The sequence below is a fragment of the Herpailurus yagouaroundi genome, unplaced genomic scaffold, assembly GCF_014898765.1.
Source record: "Herpailurus yagouaroundi ecotype Mexico unplaced genomic scaffold, PumYag 250, whole genome shotgun sequence".
NCBI classification, from domain to species: domain Eukaryota; kingdom Metazoa; phylum Chordata; class Mammalia; order Carnivora; family Felidae; genus Herpailurus; species Herpailurus yagouaroundi.
In genome coordinates this window covers 10,096,725-10,120,403 of record NW_024412467.1, presented here as the reverse complement: position 1 = coordinate 10,120,403, position 23,679 = coordinate 10,096,725, and the positions used below count along the sequence as shown (strand labels likewise).

The following is a 23,679-nucleotide window of genomic DNA, read 5'->3' as shown; positions in this document are numbered from 1 at the left end:
TGCAGTGGGAAGCTTCTGGAAGTGATGATGACCTTTCTTCTTTCTTGTCATAAATATACTGGTAGACTGGAATATTTCCTAACAAGCCCCCCCCCCCATCTTTTTTTTCCTGGCTCTTGAAAATTAAGTTAATAAGATTGCACGATTTAAAGGATCTGTGGATTTGTGTTCAGCACAATGGACTGCAAGTCTGGCTCTCTGGATTCTAGAATGATAATGTCAGCTATAATTGGCTGAGTATATTATATCTCAGGCATTACACCAGGAGCCCAGGACATGACCTCATTTCATTTTATAACAGCTCTCTAAGGCACCCATTCTCCTACCTAGGATACCAACTGTGTCCTCTGGCAAATTACCTTCTGCCTTGGTTTCTCCCACAGAAATAAGAATTTTAAAACAGGAAGGCTTAAATAAAATAAAACGACGGCCAATTAATTAATATTAAGCAGCGAGACAACAGTTGCTATATGCGTATATAATTCTAACATGAGCAATTCATTTCTCTTTTATGCCTTTGTCAAGAGAGCTCTTAAAACATAATTTCTAATAAAAGTAAAAACAGAATTCAAATTCCTAAGATCACTCTGGCACAAGTTAGATATTGCTATGGAAGGCCTTATTCATTTGTATCCCAATGGAATGTACTGATTCCTGCAGGGGGGGCCTTTAACCTTTACATTTCATTATGCAGGCGACAGAGGGACCCATGAATGAGACTTGCAGGAGCCTGGAGTCCCCTACTCTAGCCTTGGGAAAGAGCTAGGCCACTGCATGTGACAACTTTAACTTACCTTTGACTGTTTAATGAAGACGAGGTAAGTTAAGTAACATTTTTCTTAATGGAAAAAAAAAAAAAAAAACCACGAAAGCCCTTAGTTATTGCCCAAAGAAAGAGCTTTCCTGTTCTAAGTATGGAACAAAATGGATTCTGAGAGTCTCCTTCCCTCTTATCTCTTCTAGAAGCAAGAACTCTCTAAAGGCACGACAGGGAAGGAGGGAACATTCTGAATCATTTTTTTCCCTCTCTTCAAGCGAGTGCAAGGAGAATCGTGCATGGTGAGGGGACACAGGGCCAGCACCGAAGTCACTTATGTAAGTAATAATGACTTCCACCCAGAACAATCTAAATTAGAGAGATTTTACTGGCCCAATAACTAATGTCACATTACTCACTTACTTTCCTTTGTACCCTCTATCTGTGTGGCCTTTGATAGACAAAGTTTTTGCTATAACCATGGAATATACAACAGGGCAACTGCAGAGTATTATACAACAGGGCAATCTGTGAGATATAAGAGGAATGACTACATTACGGGGCTGTCGCAGGGATTTAATGAGACAACGCACAAAGAGCACTTGAAAGAGTGCCGGTAAGTCCTAAGTATTCCATACACGCCAACAATGGTTCTTATTCTTCTCAGTATATAGAATTCTATTTAACAGAGGGCAGACCCCGCCGAATCCCATCCCATTTTCAACCTATTTCTTTCAAGGTTCCTATCTCTTTCTCCTTGTGTTATGGCTATGTTCGCCTTCCTCCAGTAGACCTTCAGTGTTTGGAAAGCAGAAACCCTACCTCATTTCTCACTGTATACTCCGTAGAATGTGGCCTAGCCCCTTGCACCGTATAGGCCTTTAACAAGTTTTGATGGAATACACAAACGAATACATGAGTGAACAAATTAATATACGTTGGAAAACGCCAATCATTTCCAAGCCACGATCCTTAAGGGAAATCAGAATGACAAAGCATTTGATTATATGTCTCTTCAATAAATAAAAGGAGTGACAACTTTTTTAATGGCTTTCCTTGTTTTGTTTCAGTTTATGAATACTACATCTAGCTACCAAAAAGCTGATGCCATTTGGGTTTGAAGAACAAAGCATGACTCTTCCCCAAAGAAGGCTAATCATACATCATCAACATCTTCTACTTACAGGATACTACCACTCGACGCAACAGTACACAGAGATCTAAGTCTAATAAATAAGTAGATATGCAGCAAAACAATATAGCCAAACTCCATACAACATTATTGAACATACACTGGCAATGATGATCAGTTCAAGACAAACCATATTCAGTAACAATTTATATACATGTGTACTTTTTGACAACTTACAGACTGTTATAGAAAGACAGGACTACATAAATCTAGCACGGAATAATGATTTGCAGCAACCGGTTGGGGACTTCTAAATTTTAGCTCGTTATCAGGAAGAGACAAATGTGAGCAAAATGGGACATCTATGTTTAGAATATGATTCTCCAGTTTTCCACCTGCTACTACCCTAATTCATCCTTTAAGACTTGGTTCAAAAATCAACTTCCCAGAAGCCCTTTATGTCAATTCCATCTTTAACCTCAGTGCTCTTGAGGTTAAAAACTATGTGAATGAATGAATGAATGAATGAATGAATGAATGAATGAAAAGGTGGAGAAGTGAGCTGGGGTGATTAACGGAAGCATGTCCTGAATTGTTCTGGTTCGGCAAAAGATTCAGAAGTGAACATTGTAACAGAGCTCTGAAAAGATATTTGGCACATAATAGGTGCTCAAATGTTCATTAAATGGAAGAATTAATGGAGAATTCTTCCTGCTCAACTGTTTATGTCTAGAAGATGCAGTTTCTGAAATTATTTTCATTGCCAAAGTAGATATTGTTCCCTTGTGCTATTATGTGCTTCCTCTAAACTATGAATCCCTGGTTCCTTGTAAAAAGTTTTAGTTTTTGTACAGAAATGGATTTTGTTTTGGCCACACTAAGCAGTGCTTCTTTGCTCAGGCACATTAACCACCCACTCCCGCCCCTGAAAAAACACAGAGGCTTTCAGAAATGTGTGGCCTTTGGAATAAAGGAGGACGTGCAGAGATCCACTGTAATGCATGGCATGGCATAAGTCAAATCAAAGAAGAAACGGAGAAGCAAGGATCACTCGTGAGATTTGGACTGCCTGACCACGGAACGCTCAGAATAAAATCGTAGGTGCTAACGGTAACGATCTCGTGTCAAGGACATAACAAACTTCTATCAGTTCCCTGGACAGACAGAATTGGTTTGATGTGGACCTAAGTCATGGTGTGGAGTTTTGCCCACATGTTCTTACTTCAGGACCTTCTGGGGGGTGGAATTTACCACACGGCATCTGGGTGGGAACCTCATGTTTGCCCGCAGCCTGGGACTTTATTCCTGCTCTGCCCACAGATGATTCACTGGTCAGCCCTCACTGAACCAGCTCCTCCTTTACCAGCTGTGATGTTGTTTAAGTGATGCCACCTCCCACCCAAAGTCCCTGCTTCCTCTTCTACTGAATGAGGATAATAAGAGTACATATGCTTCACAATTGTCATGAGGTTCTGATGAGCTGATACACGCAGCTATGTTAGCGTGGTGCCTGGCACATAATAATGTGCCAATAAATGTTATCTATTAGAATCATTATTGTAATTCATAACCAAGCCTCCACTCGTTTGCCCATTACTTATCCGATTTTTTTAGCGTATTTTATATATTTTTTTTTTTAATTTTTTTTTTCAACGTTTTTTTATTTTTTATTTTTGGGACAGAGAGAGACAGAGCATGAACGGGGGAGGGGCAGAGAGAGAGGGAGACACAGAATCGGAAACAGGCTCCAGGCTCCGAGCCATCAGCCCAGAGCCCGACGCGGGGCTCGAACTCACGGACCGCGAGATCGTGACCTGGCTGAAGTCGGACGCTTAACCGACTGCGCCACCCAGGCGCCCCGCGTATTTTATATTTTTAAAAGTAATATTCGGGATGAATGATTGAAGATGCCCACATGGCTTGCCGTAAGAAGGACTACTCTCCTCCCTCGTCGGGTGCTGTGCTATGCACGGAAGGTGCCATTCTCAGAAGCTGCATGACCCAGGATGGACCACATTCTATGCTTTCTTACTTTAAAGGAATCGGCAAATGGGAGTGCCTGGGTGGCTCAGTCGGCTGAGCGTCCGACTTCAGCTCAGGTCATGATCTGATGTTTCATGAGTTCGAGCCCCACGTCGGGCCCTGTGCTGACAGCTTGGAGCCTGGAGCCTGTTTCGGATTTTGCGTCTCCCTGTCTCTCTGCCCCTCCTCTGCTCGTGTTCGCTCTTTCTCTCTCAAAATTAATAAATATTAAAAAAAAAAAAGAAATCAGCAAATATGACAACAAAGGGTGCAAGGGGAGCCTTGAAGAGAAAGGGATATGAGGGAAACATGGCTGGATGTGTGTGCTGAGCAGCTGGCCATGTGTACCGCTGAGGTCCAAGATGCAAGCAAGGTTAGGCCAGGAGGGAGGCAGAGACACAGTGGAAGGAATCTTGGGGCTTTCTGCCAGCATCTGGCAAAGTCCACATCTCTCCTCCGATCCAGCCTCACTCCCAGCAGAAGGCAGTGGAAGCCTGTGGGGTGTGTGTGTGTGTGTGTGTTTGGGGGGGCAGGTAATTGACCAGTAACCGCTGCTTATCCCATTGTCTGTAGCACTTTGAAAGGGACAGCCCTCATTCGTTGGTCTAGTTGGCCACCATCAGAGGGCATTTAGTTTCGGTGCAGAGAGATATAAGGACCAGGGATGGTTCGGGGTGATGGCGCATTTTATATAACATACACACACACACACACACACACCCCCCACATCGCTGCCTTGGAGGATATAGCCCGCAAATATTCTGTTGCAACGTCAGAGTGCCCTTACAATGATGGAAAGCCACACGTTAATGCCAATTAGGTAGATCCCCACGAAATAATTTGAACCAAATGGAAATTACAACAGCACCGGTGTTCCCCATAAACCCCGAGTTGGAGTGTTCTATGCTGAATTTTACTTCTGTGTTATGAAGGCGGCTGCTGATACGGTGGTATGACTTCTGCCGTCTCTGGGGACCTTCAAACAAATGAGCTATCTTGTAAGCCAGTCCCAGAATGCCAGCTTCCTAAATAAATACTAAGATGCATTTACTATTTGTATCACTTAAGAGGTTGAGGATGGGGGGAGGGGAACGATTCCAAACACATGCACACTTTTATTTAACAACAGCTCAGCTATTAGACAATATGGGGTCCAGTTGATGCTTGGACAATGTGGGGGGGGGGGTCAGAGGCACCAACTCCATGCCACCCCGTAGTTGAAAATCCACAGGTGACTTTGACTCCCCTGAAACTTAACTACGAAGAGCTTACTGTTGACCGGAAGATTTATTGATAACATAGACAGTCAATTACTACCTACGTCATACGTATTGTATGTACTACCTATTGTATTCCAACAGTAAGGTTAGCTAGAGAAAAGAAAACGTTATTAAGAAAAGCGTAAGGAAGAGAAAATACATTTACAGTGCTGCACTGTATTTACTGAAGACAAGTCATGCCTAAGTGGACCCATGCAGTTCAAACCCGCGTTGTTCAAGGGGCAACTGTATTAGGAAGACCGTCCTAGAAGCTGTGCTGGTGTCCTGAGTAAGTCTACACAGCATGCATACAGGCAGACATCCATAAATGATATTGTTACTCTGCCCCAAAGGGACAAAACTCAGACCCAAACAATCCAGTTAGTCGTACCCTGGAGCGGGCTAATTTGTATTCACTGTGACAAGTCTTTCCTCTCAGACCTGAAGTAATTATTAGAAAGTGAGAAAACAGACATTACTTTTGGGAAGCTGGGACGTGGCTTTATATTCTAAGTTGCCACCAGATAGAATGACCCATAAAAATAACTTGGAAGGCTATTACCTTACAACCAGAGCATATAAAATCTGATAGTTACAGACTGTGCCCCTGTCATGTGTATTTTAATTAAAGGTTGAAACTGCTAAGAGACAAAAACTGAAAACATGTACATAATCCATCTAATTTTGCATAATTTCTCGTTAGTTGCATAGCTGATTGTCACCCTGTCTGACCCCGATTTCCATGTGATGTGTGCACATTTCCTGGCTGGGGGCGTAAAAACCCCTTTTGCTGGATACAACGATTGCTATGATTTCCTCTCGACACGCACGTGAAACCGGAAGGTTCCCAGCTGGAATTTAGTGGAAGCACATTTAGGACAGGGGACCACTTGGTATTTATTTACGAGGTTCATCCAATTCAAGCGGCCAGGGGAACGTGAGCTTTTTGTTGTTGTTCCTGGCCCTCTTGCTCTAGGTTTGTATCTAATATGGTGTGGGAGGACATCAGTCCACACGCCCTTGAGAGGGCGAGATTATTCGCACTAAAACTAACACGGCACATATCACCCGCGTATCAACCAGCGGTGTCGTTTTAACATTAGCAAGGGCAGAGCAGGAAAAGATCTACAAGTGGTTGCAAGTTTGGAGCTTTCAACAACGTCTCCCCAGTCCTCCTCCAGCCCCTGGTAACCACCATTCTGCTCTTCGTAGACCCTACAAAGACCCTGTTCTTACCACACAGAGAAGAAATGATAATTATGGGAGGCGATAGAGGTGTTAGCTAATTATGGTGGGAATCAGACTGTCAAATGTAAACGTGTCAAATCAACACTTCCCATTGCAAAGCGTAAATGTATCAAATGCACCTTGAACTTGCAGGAGGCTATGTGTACAATTGTATCTCAACAAAAAGAAGAGTATTGTCATCTGACCTGTGATCTCATTCAGGTAATGAATTTTGGAGAGGGAACTCTAAAATTCATTTTTTTTTAATTTTTAAAAAATGTTTATTTACTTTTGAGAGAGAGAGAAAAGGTGAGTAGGGGAGGGGCAGAGAGAGAGGGAGACACAGAATCCGAAGCGGGCTCCAGGCTCTGAGCTGTCAGCACGGAGCCCGACGCAGGGCTCGAACCCATGAACTGCGAGATCATGACCTGAGCTGAAGTCGGATGCTTAACCGACTGAGCCACCCAGGCACCCAAAAATTCATTTTTAATGAAGGGACATTGAGTGATAGGGCTGGGGGATGGAGAGAATCCTTATAATCACACACCAATTTCTGAATAATATTTTCTTTGTTAATCGACAAGTCTGAAAACTGAAATGCCATCTCTGATGTATTACTGTTCGAGTATGATCTCAAAAGTCCTGAGAGCAGGTGGTGAGCACCGCCTAGAACTCAGGTTTGCTGGCTTTCCATTTCTTTTGTGACTGTTGCTCTGAGGTAATTGCTGCTATAAGGCAAATCAGAGCTACAGGTTCAAAAGAAGGCAGGCGAGAAGCACATGAGTGTGTGTGTGTGTGTGTGTGTGTGTGTGCGCGCGCGCGCGCACGCACGCGCAAGTGTGTAGGGGTGGGCTGCACCCACAATTGTTCGGTCATCTGCAACCATCCACACAGCCCATGTGGATAATCACAGTGGACTTTTCAGCCTCGTTGGGAGCCTGACTTTACTGACTGTACCTCTCTATTTGACCCTGGCGGAATGGGCCAAGTTTGCCTGTGTAGTATCGATATGGCGTTGACTTATTTCCAGGCTTTGCCCATTGTTCCAGGCACAGGGACACAACAGATCATGCCACACAACCAACTGGCTATTCCGTGGAGAATCAACTGGAATTCTCCGTGTTGTCCTTACCTCCACATTAGAAGGTAGAGCTGCCCCAAAGGGTGGTCAGGGGAATGTTCACAGAAGCCTCTGGAGGATCTCCCTGGGCATGGCTTTGTGAAAGAGAGAATCGGCTAGGCTCTCTGAATGGGTTAGGAGTCGAGGTGAAGAGGAAAAGAGAGACATGTTCTAGGGGTGATGGGAGTGTGGGTGCTCCATGACTCCCTTAAGGAGCCATCCAGGACCTTCAAGACGATTCAGAGCTGCTCCAGCCTGGCTGGAAGCAGCCCCGCTGTTGGTCCTATGTCTCCTCTGAAGACCTTCCAGGACCATCTGATGGGGCCAGGTCTGGGTCGGCAGCTCCCTGTTATACTGTCTACCCAGGGCCTCCTATGAATGTGAATTTCCAGATGCATCTGTGGACTCTAAGACTGTGCCCATTACGTATAACAGTAATCAAGTCAACATAGAACAATATCCTCGCTATTGCCTTTCTCCATGTAAAATGCTGCAAAGCACTGGGGCGCCTGGGTGGCGCAGTCGGTTAAGCGTCCGACTTCAGCCAGGTCACGATCTCGCGGTCCGTGAGTTCGAGCCCCGCGTCAGGCTCTGGGCTGATGGCTCGGAGCCTGGAGCCTGTTTCCGATTCTGTGTCTCCCTCTCTCTCTGCCCCTTCCCCGTTCATGCTCTGTCTCTCTCTGTCCCAAAAATAAATAAACGTTGAAAAAATAAATAAATAAAAATAAAAAAAAATGCTGCAAAGCACTACATCTCCTAACTCTTTCATGTTTTAAAGATGCTTGATGTCAGGGTTCCATGGACCAGCTCCAAACCAAATATCCTCAGGTGCCTTCTGTCTTAGGGCCCCTCCATACCCGCAAACTTCACCTTCAGGGAAAAAGGGAGTCCCCTTTGCCTCACTGTGCCAAGCTGCTCACCAAAAGTGACCCCACAGGCACCTGCTTTCCTCACTCAAGTGTACTTGTTCAAAATGCCTTTCTGGACAGTGGCATTTTAACAGTGTCTACCCCTTAACATACGGTCTAGAAATGTTCCAAACATATTACGGTAGACAAAGTCTAGCTATAGGTCCTGCTTACCCAGTGGCGAACCACAGAAAAGTATAATTCATACTCCCTAGACGCTGTAGGTTCTCCATACTTTCTTAAGAATCCTGCCGACTTTTCTTTCTCCTTCCAAAGAGCAGATTTCAGATGTTTTTATAAAATCTTTCCATTGTAAAACGGGTCCCTAAAGCTTCAGCGTGGACATTTCTCTTGTAAATCCCAAGAGTTTATTATCAGATTTGCTTTTTGGTCCTCACGATACCCATCCTACTTGTGCTACTCACTTTCCAAAATTTAGGAATGAGAAGTCATGTGGGAGAGGTGGCAGGACTGAGACATTGGTCCCCCCCCCCCCACACACACCATGTGCCCGTCACATGCTCCCTTGTTCAACTGCAAACATGGCAGCAATGTCACGGGTGGTGGCCCATGTCCCATAACCTGTTTGCCAGCGAGCAATGACCCTGTGTTCCGGAAAGAAGAGAGAGTGTTCACCATTTCGGCATGGTGACATTACAGTCAGATTTCCAAGCTAGCCTCAGATGCTCACAGACCGCTATTAACCACGGTCTGCCGCAAGCATATGGGGAAAGACAGGCTGGAGTGGATCACAAGGGAAGACTCAATGGCATATTTGCCCACAACACTGCTACAGTGGCATAGCTTAGAGAGAGTGAGAGGCAAGGCATTCATCCGCTATTTCATTCTGGAAGGAGGATCATTTTGGGGGAAATCTGCAAAACCTTGTGAGGACAGAAGGCAACATTGCTTTCAAGTCATGAGTAATGAGCCGTTTGGTAGGAAGGAAGTTGATTCTGTCATTCATTCTGACAGGGCTTCTTCACAGAAAAGGAGGGGGGCTGAGGGCGGGGGGCAGGGAGGGGGCTGGCTGGGGAGGCGGGGAGAGAGGACAGAAGGTTGAAGCCAGCCAGGCAAATGAGAATGAGAAATTGCAATTATGGACCTTATGGAGAAGCTGCTGGTAAGCCACTCTGGCCAAAGGAAAATGTTGATTGGACCAGTTTCGGAGGGAAACAGACAGCCCTTCTGGAAGCAGATGGATGACAACTCTCTGGGAGGAGGCTGTGTTGTTCATGTGCGAAATGGTCTTAGCCAAAGAGTAAAAGTGCCAAGCCATGTATGTAAGCAGGAGCCACCTGGCCTTCGTGTGGTGGAGGAGCGGGGTGTGTGTGTACGTGTGTGTGTGTGTGTGTGTGTGTGTGTGTGTGTGTGTGTGTGTGTAGGATGGCAAGACTTTGGCAACAAACCTCTAGCTGAAAACTCCAGACCATTAAACCAAGCAGGTCTTCATTTGTCTCTCTCTCCCTCTCTCCTTCTCTCTCTCTCTCTCTCTCTCTCTCTCTCTCTCTCTCTCTTTCTCCTTTTTTCTTTCTGGTGTCCCTCTCCCTCCAGCCAGCACTCTCCTCCTGCTTTAACCCTTCCCCACTTCTGCATGTATCTTGTCTTATGAAACCATAAAATTGAGAAAAAACCCAATAGTAAAAGACCCAATTCGAGGCAGGATTCAGATTGAGAAGAAATAATCTGCTGGCAAAGGACAGAGTCGGAACAAGCCCCTCTATATCCTCACCTGAAGCCCCCTCCCCGCTCCCCGCCCCTGAGTCTGTCCTCATGGACTGGGTTTCCTGGGTGGGTGGGTGGGTGGGGGGAGGCAGGAAGAACGGCAGGGGTTGGGGGAGGATTTTGGTGGAAGTGGATGGTCCAGGTCCAGAGGTGGCCTCTGATGGGGGCCATGTCGTCTCCAGGGCAGATAGGATAGACATCCCCCACCAGTGTTTCTCCACCTCGGTGCTACCGACATTTTGTACTGGCTAATCCTGCTGTGGGGGGACTGCCTTGTGCATGACGGATGTCGTGGGGGGTGAACTCAGAGAACCACTGAGATAAGCTTCATGGAGGGTTGGCTGGTTTCAAGGGGAAACTACTCTCTTGTTTCTTGCATGAAGGTTAAACACACACACGCACACGCACACGCATGCAAGCACTCAAAACCACACTCTCACACATCCAATATTGTTACAAAGGCCCGAAGAAAAGGTCGCTCTCATTTCTGATTTTTTCTCATCCTTTCTTCTACCTGATTTGTTGTGAATGCATCTAAAGCTGGGGCCACAGCATCAAGGGCTCCATTTTTAAAGTGACCTTAACTGCCTCCGCTGTTTAGGGCCTTGAGCCCCAGAAGCCTGGATGGAAACATTCAGGCAGGATACAACTCCTGTTCTTTCATTCAGCTTCTGCAAAATAATGTTGCATACATATGCATGCCTTATAATCGGGCTCTGCTAACTGTCTGCACCCAAAAGAGAAAGCAGACGTATAAAGACGATTGAAAATGTATTCCACAGGGCTCTGAGGTTGTTTTGAAAGACTCTTGATTCCTCACAGATTTTCAGTGACTAGAGGGATGGGGGGCTGTAGGAGGCTTGCTGCACTCTGAATTATTTAGCTGACTCAAACGAACAGATTTCACATTGCTCAATGTACCTGATACTGACATTGCTGTTTACGGATCGGGTCTTTTCTGCGTGTAGCGTGAGAGCATAGGAGCATAAACAAGACACGGCCCGTCTTCTCCTGTATGCTGGGACTACCAGCAGCCAATGTCTCTTAAGTGCTCAGGCACCGTTGTAACACCTTGGCTTTCATCCAAGCCTCGCAACAAGTTTGCGAGGAAGCTCCTCTTCAGCCAAGTTTGCAAGGGAGGAAACTAGACGGAGAAGGTAACCGTGTAGCCCGATTCCAGTGCTAGTAGATGGCAGAGGGCGGATTTGAACCCTGGGCAGGCTCACGCCAGCGCCTGCACGTCTAACTGGCATGCCGGGCTGCCCTTTTCTGCTCCGGCGGTCACACAGCCAACTACGCTCTCAGGCAGGCAGTGCTAAGCGTCATAAATAGCAAAGAAGTCTAAAAAAAAATTAAAATGGGATCTGGTAACCCAAAGGAGGGACAGGCTGGCTTTGTGGTTAGATGGGTTTGTGGAGCAGACAGGTGTTGAGTGGGGATGCTGAAGTCTGGAGGGGGGTGCTTCGTGGGCCGGGTCGGAATGAAGGGGAACACGGATGTGAACGCGTAGGGAACGTCGGAATTACAATGGGAGTTAGGCGTGGCTGGAACATGGGCTACCAATGGGGGGCGGAGGGAAGAAAGGCTGGGGAGGCTGACAGAGATCACCCTGGCTACCAGTCCCTGCACCTGCTTCCTCCTCGTCTTGTGCGGGGAGCTTGGGGGTTTCTGGTGAAGAGAGGGCACCTGCTGAGCTGTGGCTGTGGTATGCCTCACTTCTTAAGAACCTTAGATTTCAACTCTGCCCCATTACCCCTTCTCCATAAACAGACAACCCGTCTTGTAAATGCCTTTTCCTTCACTGACTGGACGGACCCCACGTCTCCCACTGGCACGGGCAGACACGCAAAGATAGCCGACGACACGGTGCTCGAGAGATGCCGAGAGCCCTTTCAGCAGAACAACAGCGTCAGAACTTCTCTTAGGACAGGACCCGAGTTGTACAGTTTAGTCCCATTCGATCCGCGTAAGAACCGCAAGCACAACCGTTACCCTTTCGCCCTTGACAAGTAGAGAAACTGAGGCAGAAACGGCTAAGGGCGCCCTTTGCCAAGGTCACACAGTGAGACAGTGTGCCGGCTGGGGCCCACACCTCGGTCTTCGATTCCCATTGGAAGCTAACTGTGCATGGATCAGGGGTGAAGGGGGCCATCTGTCCACCACTGCATTTTCAAACGTGAGCCACCAAGTCCCCCGTGTTTCTCATTTCATTGTTCAGGTCATAGCAACTATTGAAATAAAGCTATACAGTTAGTTCAACATCAGTCAAAAAGGAGAGAGAGAAGGAAGGGAGGGAGGGAGGGAGGGAGGGAGGAAGGAAGGAAGGAAGGAGGAGGGAGGGAGGGAGGGAGGAAGGAAGGGAGGAAGGAAGGAGGGAAGGGAGGATAGAACAAAACAGGAAAAGACCCTGAGTTATTGAGAGCCCAGATCATGGTCTGCAAAGCTGACAGTTATTATGCGTAATTAACACAAAGCAAGGTTCTGTATACACACTATCTCCAGACATGTTTTTGAAACAAGGGTTTTGCCTTTTACCACCAATAATTTGTCTTGTTGTATGTTGTTACTTACACAGATGTTCCATAATTTTTTGCATATGGCTCAGCCAAAGAAAGCGTTTTCCCCTTCCATTTTTGGGAAAGATGAGATTGCCTGTGTGAGGGAGAGAAGAACGTCTAGTTTTTACATAATTTCTATGGTGATGAGGGGTTGGGGGTGGCTGGGGTGTGTGTGTGTGTGTGCGCGCACATGCATGTGAGTGTTGTGGGGTGTGTGTGTGTGTGTGTGTGCGCGCACATGCATGTGAGTGTTGTGGGGTGTGTGTGTGTGTGTGTGTGTGTGTGTGTGTGTGTGTGGTTGACAGGATCCTCCACCCAATCCTACAACTGTATCTTATCGGACTGTCTTCACGAAGCCATTCCTACAGGACTGGGGAGTCCTATGTACATGCAGGTTAATGGCATTTGCTGGGATAACACATTATCAAAAGCCTCTCTAAAAAGGGCCTGAATATTTACCAACGAAAAAAGAGGCGGGAGAGATGGGAATATATGGGAGAATTTTTCTCTTTCTTGGCAGTCTTCACAACTGAACACATCAGAGCCTCCCGTGTTTCTGTGACGGCCCTCCGTGCAGTCCAGTATGCACATATACGGTATCAGAGGATAACGCTGCCCGGCGATTTCTCGGGAAGGAGGATGTGTCTATGCGGATGTGGTTTATTTTCAGGGGGTGGGAGTGGTGGGGGGTGCACACATCAGAGGGAGGGGTGAGATGAAATCCAAGGATACTGGGGTTTTTACAAGAGAGAAATCCAACTGGCTGGAGGGATGGGGGGGTGGCGAGGGCAGATTTAAAAAACTATATACATTTTCTCTTTTATTGCGATACCACCAATTGAGAGAACATTCTGCTGGGGGGGATGTCTGCCAACGACTTCTAATTCAGTTTGTTCTACCCGTTTTATTTTTAAACCCAAGTGCAGATTTTATCCCTGGAATGTTATAGAATTGGTGTGGGCAGAAATGGGCAAATTTACTTCAGAGGTGTTTTATAACAACTTGGAAAAGACCCTCTAAAATTCTCCAAGTACATTTCAGGGGTGAATTTCATTTCCTTTCTCTTCTTCAGAAAGCTACTTTGATTTTTTTTTTTTTAATTTGCACTTTACAAAGTAAAACATGGTGATAATTTTGAAAGCATTTCAAGATAATGGTACTATCTATTAGGTGTTTACTATAAGCGAGGTAGTTGGGAGTAGACTGCATACTCTCATTTAATCTCCCTACCACCTTATTATGCCCATTTATGGGTGAGAGACCAAGGTAGGGAGGGATGCCAGAGCTGAGTTCAAATCCCGGTCCTGACAATATCAAAATCCTTCTTAGCCACTATGCAAGTATGCTTCCATATATCAATGTCTGGCACTTTGTACTATTAACCAGGCTACTTATTATTCCAACAGGACGGTGGCAAAGGCAGATGTCCTTAGCATCCTTTTCTGATGAGACCCTGATGCAGCCGAAGGAGGCTTGCAAAATCTATCCAGTCTCTGAGGAGGAGTTTTGGGGGTGAGCATGATGGTAACAAGAGAGTGTCAGAATTGGTGAGTGAGTGAGTGAGTGAGTGAGTGAGTGATGTGTGTGTGTGTGTGTGTGTGTGTGTGTGTGTACCTTGAAATGCCACAGCACCAGTACCAAAAATTGCTTGTCCTACCTTGGCAACATTAAAGAGCGGTAGAATGTCCCTCCCAACCCCCGTCCTCCAAAAGTATTTACTTCAAAAATCGATTTCCTCTGGCACTATTTATCGCAGCATTTTGCTCAGTGGTTCTGAGAAACCGCATAGAAAATCACAATGTTACACTTGTTAAATTGACCCTGCAGGGCTCGACCGCTAGTACATGCATCATCCCAAGAGGTAAAAAGGCAAGTCTGCCAGGCTCATGCTGAGAATATCATCATGAAACCAACAAGGATATGCAAATCTGTCTGTTCTATAGCTCATTTGCATAGTTTTTCATTGGTTTTGTAGAACCTCTATACTAAATGTCAATTTCCTTTTCTTTCCTAAAGCTTATTAGCTGTGTGTGATGTTTACAGCTTGAAGACCAAACAGATTTAATAGGTAAAACATTTAAACGGTATAATTAAAAAGCATGTGAGAGGCTCTGATGTAGATCAAACGCATAGATATACTTGTGCTGTTAAAATATGCTTTCCAAGTTTGGAAGATGCAGAGGCTTTATACATGTCTGTGCACGCATAAGCTCCACCACAAAATTTGCTTAACCTATTTTTTTTTTCTGCAGCGATCTAGAAAAAGCAGAGAGATGTGCTTACAAACTACTAAGGGCTTGAACCTAGTTGCTGAGTACACATTATACTCACAACGAAATCTGAATGGAAGTCTGCCAACGTCTGGGCCGACGTTCAAACACTCTTGAGTTTCTATGTATTCCAATCTCTCAAAACTAATGTTTTAAAACTCTTTTGATATTTTCTGAGGCACTACAGAGCTAAATCCTCACCTCTCAGTTCAGAGTAACATGCAACAATCATATTCTGCTCTAAAGATGTGCAAAGGCCTTTCACCGTGCAGTGTTTAACTTCCTCTACAGCGTCAATACAACGAACACGTGATGGGTTTTGACCCAAATTATTTTCCTTTGTGCATCAGATTTGGGAGCTGGGTGAAAAGAGGCAGGTCTGGAGAGATCTTGGAAACATCTATGAAGACTGAAGAAATAATTATCTAAATGGGAGGCAAAAAAATCTTATTTTCTTTTTTGCATTCCATGTGGGCAGGCTGAGCACATACCTACTACTGGTCATTAGTTCATACTAGCTCTACCAGAAGGTAACTGGTGATCCACACCTTTGGAACACTTCTTCACTGGCAACGTTAATACAATTAGCGGATAAACCAAGTTCCGCGTGGACCACGCGGGAAACGGCTGTACGATATCAAGTTAAACTTTCTATCTGGCCTTTAAGGGAGAAAAGGAAAGCCAAGTGGCCTTAGGAGATCTTAGAGGCGGTAAATAACTGAGACCTGCCGCTACAAACAAAGAGAGATGTCTTTCCAGGTTAAACATCGTCTTGCCACACGGAGCCCAGGTGAGGCTGCCATAAAACACCGCTGTCACGTTTTAGCGCCTTTGGGGCCACGGGCACATTTGTGCTTGATGGGATTCAGCTGTGCAGCTCCTTACTGTCAAACACAATCCATCCTGTTTTAAGTTCTTTCTTCGGTCTAACGTGATGGGCAGCGGGACGAAACAGGTTGGATTAAACAGCATGAAAGAGAACGAAAATAAGAACAGTTCTCAAACAAAAGCAGAACTAGGGATGCTGCGGCCGCAGTCTGCAGACCTAGGTCTTGATGGCTCTCCGAGGAATTATTTCCAAAGCCCAGGTAAGCCACAGATGGGCTCTGTGCCCCTGTTTCTTCATCTGGGAGACGAGGGTCACCACACATCCTCTAACCTCAGAGAATCTTTGAAAAGTGAAAAGTGCCGTGAACACGGATGCCAAACTATTATCTCAGAATTCAATGTGCCCAAATCTGATGGAAACAAGTGAGACCCTAAATTAATTTGATACCTTATGCTATGAGCTGCATTTTCCAAAAGCCTTTGAAAACTGGCATTTATAATATTTTGTGGGTCTATCCTTTTCCGTGTTCAGAAACATGTGCACACATCAAAACAGACCCAGTTAAATCTGAATTATCCAGTGGGGGATTATCCAAGATTCTTACTGTTTCTCCCTTTTCCTGTTGCCCATTTTTTAGATTCTCTGGCAATTCCTCCATGATTAAGGAAAAGCATGCAAATCAATCAATCCTCTTCCTTATGCACTGTAATTTCAATTATCTGTGTTGCCTCAGCCTCTATTGGCACGGATAAGTGAGGACGTGCTATTTGTACTCACAGTTGGATGTAAACATTTGTCTGCATTGTCAGGAAATGAAGCCGTGGCATAAATTAACTTAATCTCTCCACCTTCTTTTTTTTTTACGTTTATTTTTGAGAGAGACAGACAGACACTCAGACAGAGTGTGAGTGGGGGAGGGGCAGAGAGCAAGGGAGACACAGAAACCAAAGCAGAAGGCTCCAGGCTCCGAGCTGTCAGCACAGAGCCTGACGCGGGGCTCAAACCCACAAACTGTGCGATCGTGACCTGAGCCGAAGTCTGGTGCTTAACCGACTGAGCCACCCAGGCGCCCCTTTCTTTGCCTTCTTAAAACTTTGCTTACTGAATGGATATTTTTCCAAGATTTCTTTTTTTAATCTTTTTCTTAGAAAGTTTATTTATTGAGAGAGAGAGAGAGAGAGACAGAGAGCACAAGCAGGGGAGGGGCAGAGAGAAGGAGAGACAAAATCCCAAGCAGGCTTCACGCTGTGAGCGCAGAGCCCGACGTGGGGCTCCAACTCATGCCCCGTGAGATCACGACCTGAGCTGAGACCAAGAGTCAGATGCTTAACCCACTGAGCCACCCAGATACCCCAAAGATTTCTTTCCTAGTTCTATATCTACATACCTGCCTTCTAAAATGGAGAATAACGAACAAATTTTAACCTTTCTTTGATGACTCAGCACTAGAAATAACCATCTATTTGTTATGGGTCTATACAGCACAGTTTTCTATCTGCTTTTGAATATTCTTCTCACTTCCTCTCAGCCTTCTTTTTTCATCCAACAAATCAAATACGTGCGGACTGTCTCCTATAGGTCAAGCGCTAAGCTGTCAGGGGGTACAGGTTGAATGAAGAAAACTGGCAGGGTCCTACACTCATAGAGCTTCCATTCTGGTCGGGCAGGAAAGATACGACATGATGGCACAAATAGATAAGCTTATATGTGAAAACAGCTCTCAGAGAAACGTGCAGGGTGATGGGGAATCGCTCGACATGGTGGAAGGAGGCCGGCGAAGTGGGCGATCCTAGAGGGAGGTGGAAGCAGGGGGGATGGGGAGAAGTAGGTAGATCCAAAAGATATTTAAGACACGGGACCAGTAGTAGGACTTGGTGGCAGAGGCAGAGGAAAATAGAGAAGAACACTTCAAGGATCGCTTTTGGGCGTCTGTCCTGGGTAACCAGATGATGCCCGTGGCCGAGGTGGAGAACGGGACCAAGATGAGATTTGGTGGGAGGGAGAGGGTTATAACTTTGGCCCTGAACATGTCCAGCAAAGGTGCCTTTGTGATATCTAAATGGAGCTCGCTGCCAGGCGGGCCGCCGGGTAGAGAGGCCCGAGGTTGTGGAGAAGTCTGGCCTGAAGGTATAGATGCAGGAATCCGCGTCCATCGTGGAGCTGGGCGTTGGGATGAGATCGTCGGGGGTGAAAACGGAACCGGAGGAGAGAAGTGGCCCGAGGCCGAGGCCGCGAGGAACGCTGGCACGTGGGTGTAGAGAGCATGCAGAGGAGGAACGCTGAAAACGGCGTTCGGAAGAACGGACCAGAAGGGGGAGAATGGGCATCAGAAGAGAATGGCGTGAAGGACGCCAAGGGAGGAAGGTGTCGTGGAAAGGAGGGAATGAGCAGCACCGGCCAGGCGGTTGAGAAATCAAGTCAGAAGAGACTGGTAAGGGCACACAACACATCCAAGGACGCGGAGATCACAGACGACCTCAGCAGGAGACGGGAGTGTGGACTGGAGTGGGAAAGGGCCAAGCCGGAGCCAGCGGGGCATGTATGGGTTGTCTTTTACCTGGGGCAGCAGAGGGTGAGGCTCTGCAGACGGGCACGGTCAGGCTCATGTCTGGCCGCTCCCATTGACCTATGAGATTGAAGGCAAATACTGAATTTCTCTAGAGCTCCATTTTCGCGTTTGTACAAGGAGAGAGATAACCTACCTACGGGGCTGTTGGGGGACTTAAGAAACACAAATCACTTTGCCCAGTGCCTGACGCGTAGTAGTTGTTCAATAAGTGCTAGTCTTTTATTGCTGTCCACGCTCTCTTAACCGATTTATTTGTTGAGGATCTACGTGTCAGGCATTGCATTAGACGCTGGGACAGAATGATCAACAGCAACAAAAACTAATTACCCATCTTCACGGAAATAAACACACAAACAGTTTCACCATGAAATACTTTGGGTTAAATGGTGGTACATGCTAAGGAGAAAGATAAAGGAAAAGGAGCTAGGGCAGGGGTCTAGAACACAATTTTCAACAGTCTGTCAAGAGACGCTTCGTAGAAGGGCGCCTGGGTGGCTTAGTCGGTTAAGCATCCAACTTCAGCTCAGGCCATGATCTCATGGTTCATGCGTTCAAGCCCGTGTCGGGCTCTGTGCTGGCAGCTTGGAGCCCGGAGCCTGCTTCGGATTCTGTGTCTCCCTCTCTCTCTGCCCCTTCCCCACTTGTGCTCTGTATCTCTCTCTCTCTCAAAAATAAATAAACATAAAAAAATTAAAAAAATAAAAGAGGCTCCATGGAGACAGTGACACTTGAGCAAAAGCCTCGAGAAAATGAAGAAAGCAATGTGGTGTCTTAACGAAGAGCATTTCAGGTTGAAGGAACTGAAGGCGCAAATGTCCTGGGGTAGGCCCCTGCCTGACATGGTAAGAAAGGAGCATCGAGGTGGGGGCTGGTGTGGCTGGGGCTGGGGCTTGCTAAGTTGGGGGGGGGGGGGGGGGGGAAGAGAGCAGGAAATGAAGTCAGGGGCCGGGACAGGGGTGGCCATGATGCGCTCTTTCGGCCATAATAAGGTCTCTGGTTCTTCGAAATGAACGGTCAGGCCATTGGCAGGTTTTGATCAGAGGAACGATCAGGCCTGAACTCTGTTTTAACACGTCCTTTCTGGAGGCTGTGTTGAGGATACTTTACGGCAGCAAAGGCAGAAGCAGAGAGACCAGTGAGGAGGCTACTACAATATTCCAGGCCAGAGGTAAGGGTGGTGTGGGGCAGGAGGGTGGGTTGTGCAGGAGACAGAGGAGTCAAAGGCGGCCTCAGAGCCTTTGGCCAGAGCAAATGGAAGGAGGGGGCTGCCATTTCCTGAGGTGGGAAGAGTGGGAGCGGCCGGTGAGGGAGAAGGGCAAGGGTGCATACAAATGGGGGTGCTTGCCGGGTGGGGGGATATCCGAGTCTGACACCGAAAGGAGAGGGCAGGCTGGAGAAGCTGTCAGCTTTGAGACGGTTTTGAGAGATCAACGGGAAAGCCGAAGAGGTCTGAGGACTGAGCTCTGGGGCTGCCGAATGTTGAGAATCCACCTGCTGCTGCCCTCACTCTTCCGCTCGGTAACAGGTGCACGGGCTGCATGGAAGGTTCTGGCCACGGCCGAGGTGCATCACACCGCACACGCAAACGTCACACACGTGAGGGCTGCACAGCACAGGTGCGTGGCAGACTTCCGTCTCCTTCAGGGGACGCTCGTGTTTGTCACATGCCCCGTGTACTAAGCTGTCGAGCAGACCGCCAGTCAGCTGGGCCACAGGAAGTAGAGGCCAGAGGTGGCTGGTGAGCAAAGGGACAATTCATAACCCCGTTCGCTACTCTTCTGCCAAACACTTAACAGAACGGACGAGACTCCCGGAGAGTTTTGCTGTACTATTTGCCAATGAGAAACACAGAAAATCGTAACTCCTCGTGTTTTCTTCCTGTTCTTACATGATTTCATTAGCGTATAAAGGATTGGTATTCCTCTTTGTTCCAGCGCACGTGAGGATGTGCTTTCTGTCCACTGCTTCCTAAATGGCTGAGCTGGCTCCGGGCAGAGTAGGATTTGGCCATGACCGAGGAAGCTGAGCGGCAGACGGTACAGAAGAGCTCCCTGCATCTAGAAACGCATTGCCCACAGGGCCTTCTTGTCCAGGAGCGGACGCCACACTAACTGTGGCCCTGCTGACATCCGCACTCACGGCACGGCAGCGTGCTAGCTGGAGAGGCGGTGACCGTGGCCGAGGGCTCCTTAGAAGTCGTGCTTAGAGGGCCTGAAACCTCTGCCGTCTGCAGAGCCAAGAAAGAGAACCACGGATGCTGTTGAAGAGCCTCTGTCTGAATTAAACAGCTCTTCTTTATCTGTCCTCCCTTCCTGTCCCTATTTAAAATATTACGAGTGCGACACATCACAGGGCTCTGATTCGGAACACAACACAGAAAATGCCAGCTCTTGGGTCAGGTTTCAGAGTTATAAAGAGGAAGGTAAAGAGGATGTTCAATCTCTCTGTCTTAGAAATAGTCGATTTTAGTTAAAAATGAGAAGCCCAGGGGCACCAGGGTGGCTCAGTCGGTTAAATCTCTGACTTCAGCTCAGGTCATGATCTCACGGTCCGTGAGTTCGAGCCCCGCATCGGGCTCTGGGCTGATGGCTCAGAGCCTGGAGCCTGTTTCCGATTCTGTGTCTCCCTCTCTCTCTGCCCTTCCCCCACTCACACTCTGTCTTTCTGTCTCTGTCTCTCCCTCAAAAATAAACACACATTAAAAAAAAATTTTTTTTTAAATGAGAAGCCTAGTCATCTTTAGCAGTGAACTAAAGAATGCCAGGTTATTTTCCCTCCGTAGACTCTCATACTCCGAGCATATATAATTATATGACTAGCCCGCTCTACTGTTTACATTGTCTGTTTTATGCCAGAATGATTTTCACTTAAAAACCCATCAAGGACGATGCCAGAAAAATATTTAAGAAACAGACAAATTCATTAACAGCCCTTGTTAGGTGAGCGGGCTACCAAGAAACTCTTAAAATAATACGATGGAGAAAAGAGGCTGGTGGTTACGTGGAGAATGCCCTCCAGCCTGGCACCTGGGAGGCACTCGGTCAATGCCGAATGAAGAAAGAACTCTGTGAGAGGAAGAAGCAATTCGAGTTGCTATTCTAGTCTCTCACATAAGATGGGAATAAAGCTGAACAGAATCATTAATGGAATTTAATAAAGAAAGCCTCCCAAAGAGGAAAATCCGAAGTTCTCCTTTCATTACCGAATTTCTCAGATTCTCAGTGGATCTAAATTTAAACTCACAGGAAGCAGGCCCTTTGCCAAAAGGTGCCAAAGGTAACAGACGCTACGGACTTTGCTGATCCTGTCTTCCACACCATGAAGGGCCTCAAAGAATTTGAAAAGCACAAAATAGAAAAAAGTGTATCATTTTCTTTTCTGTAAACCTATCCAGCTATTAAAAGCCAAGAAGGAAAATGTGATGGTTAATGGCAATTGGGCAACTACATTTGCAAAGTTTTAACAAGTCGCTTTGGGGAGGCAGGAACTTGCCGGGGTGTCGGGTTATCGGGGAGAGAAAGGGGCAGAGAATGACTTACCCGCCCAGATCGTTTGAATGTGTACCAGAAAGATCCAATGGTTTTTTTTTTCCACCACAGAGCTACCATTTACTGAGAGTCCACAATCCTAACCCATCCTTAACCCTGACATACCTTGTATCTTTGAATGGTTAACGAGCTACTGACCTTGGTAATTTAGAAATGACATATGTGACAATGTCAGTGATACCTCTGTAGGAGAGAGTTGGAGAAAAGGCAGTGAGTAGGCTTTAAGGTAAGCCCCAAATCTCCAAAGACCCTCGCTGGAAGATAAGCAATCTGGTGAGCTATTTGGGGCCCAGCAACAAAACTGGCCAGGAGTCCCGCAGAATCCAGTTCATGGGGTGAAAGGAAGAGACCACAGGAGGGTCTAAAAGTGTCTGAGTGGTATGGAGCTGATAATCTGTTAAGATCAAGGGGCTCCTGGGTGGCTCAGTCAGGTAAGCGTCTGACGCTTGGTTTTAGCTCAGGTCACGATCTGCTGGTTCGTGGGTTCAAATCCCGCATGGGACTCTGTGCTGGTGGTGCGGTACCTGCTTGGGATTCTCTCTCTTTCCCTCTCTCTCTGCCCCTCCGCTGCTCATGCTCGCTCTCTCAAAATAAATAAACTTAAAAAAAATCAATAAAACTAAGCTTCTTCCTAGGACTCAACTACTGAGTTGAGGAAAAACTTTTGAGAGCAAAATCCACCTTGAGCGAGGTCAAAGAAAAGCGAGGGGACAAATGAAAGGATACAAGTGGAGGGAAGCCAAGGAGACAGCTAAGAATGTACGAACCTTATTTTGTCATTTCACGGGAACAACAGAAGAGGGAGCTCTAGAGCTGAGTAGCTAGAAAAGCTTTTCTGGCCTATCCCTTGCCCCTAAATTCAGGGACATTCATTTCACTTGAGAATGAGCGCCAAATAGGATCGTGGTCAAATCCAATGCACAGTTATTATGAGAAAAAGAAAAGGAATAAAAATCAGAGTAACCTGCTTCCCACAGAGACATGCCCCCAAACAGATGAAATCTTCAAATTAATACTTCAAAAGAACGAAAAGAAACTTGAGAAAACAAAACAAGTTAACAAGGGAACACAAATCTAATCAAAAACTCAGAAATGAAGTGATTGGGGAAAAGTAGTATTTGGATACAAGGGCAATAGAACCAAGGAAGTATTTAAGTAAAAGAAAAAAAATAATTTAGAAATAAAGACTAAACAGGAAGAAACATAAGAGGGAACACACACAACAGAGAATGCCCAAGAAGTATTAGAACATGGAAAGAGGGGCTCCTGGGTGGCTCAGTCGGTTAAATATCTGACTCTTGATTTCGGTTCAGGTTATGATCTCAGGGTTCGTGAGTTTGAGCCCCACATCAAGCTCTGTGCTGACAGCATGAAGCCTGCTTGGGATCCTCTCCCTCTCTCTCTCTCTCTCTCTCTCCCTCTCTCTCTCTCTGCCTCTCCCCCACTCATGCTGTCTCTCTCTCAAAAAAATAAATAAACTTTGAAAAAAATTAAAAAGAAGAACCTGGAAATAAAAAAGAGTTTGGGACATCAAAAAGAAACAAAGAAAAAGATAGAAAGGATTCAAGACAAAGCCTCTGAAATAGAAGACAGGCAAAGAAAATCAAACCTAACATTCCAGTAAGAGTCTTCAAAAGCAAAGCCAAGTGATAAAACAGACAAATACTTAAAACTGTAACTCAAGAAGACTTTCCAGAAGTAGAAAAAGATTTGAAACTATATATTTAGAGGACACACCATGGAAAAACTGACCTA

The 23,679-nt window shown here is 46.2% G+C and overlaps 1 protein-coding gene across 11 annotated transcripts in view; it reads right to left on the bottom strand.

Moving 5' to 3' along the window:
• The window catches only part of ATXN1 (ataxin 1), a 427,925-nt gene that overhangs the window by 104,377 nt on the left and 299,869 nt on the right, over positions 1-23,679 (bottom strand). The window contains exon 7 of one of the 11 annotated variants that reach the window (XM_040460439.1): positions 12,722-12,802. The exons of the other annotated variants lie outside the window; for them this stretch is intronic. The gene's annotated coding sequence lies outside the window, so the exon portion shown is untranslated. The remainder of the gene's footprint in view (positions 1-12,721; positions 12,803-23,679) is intronic. 11 annotated transcript variants of the gene reach the window in all.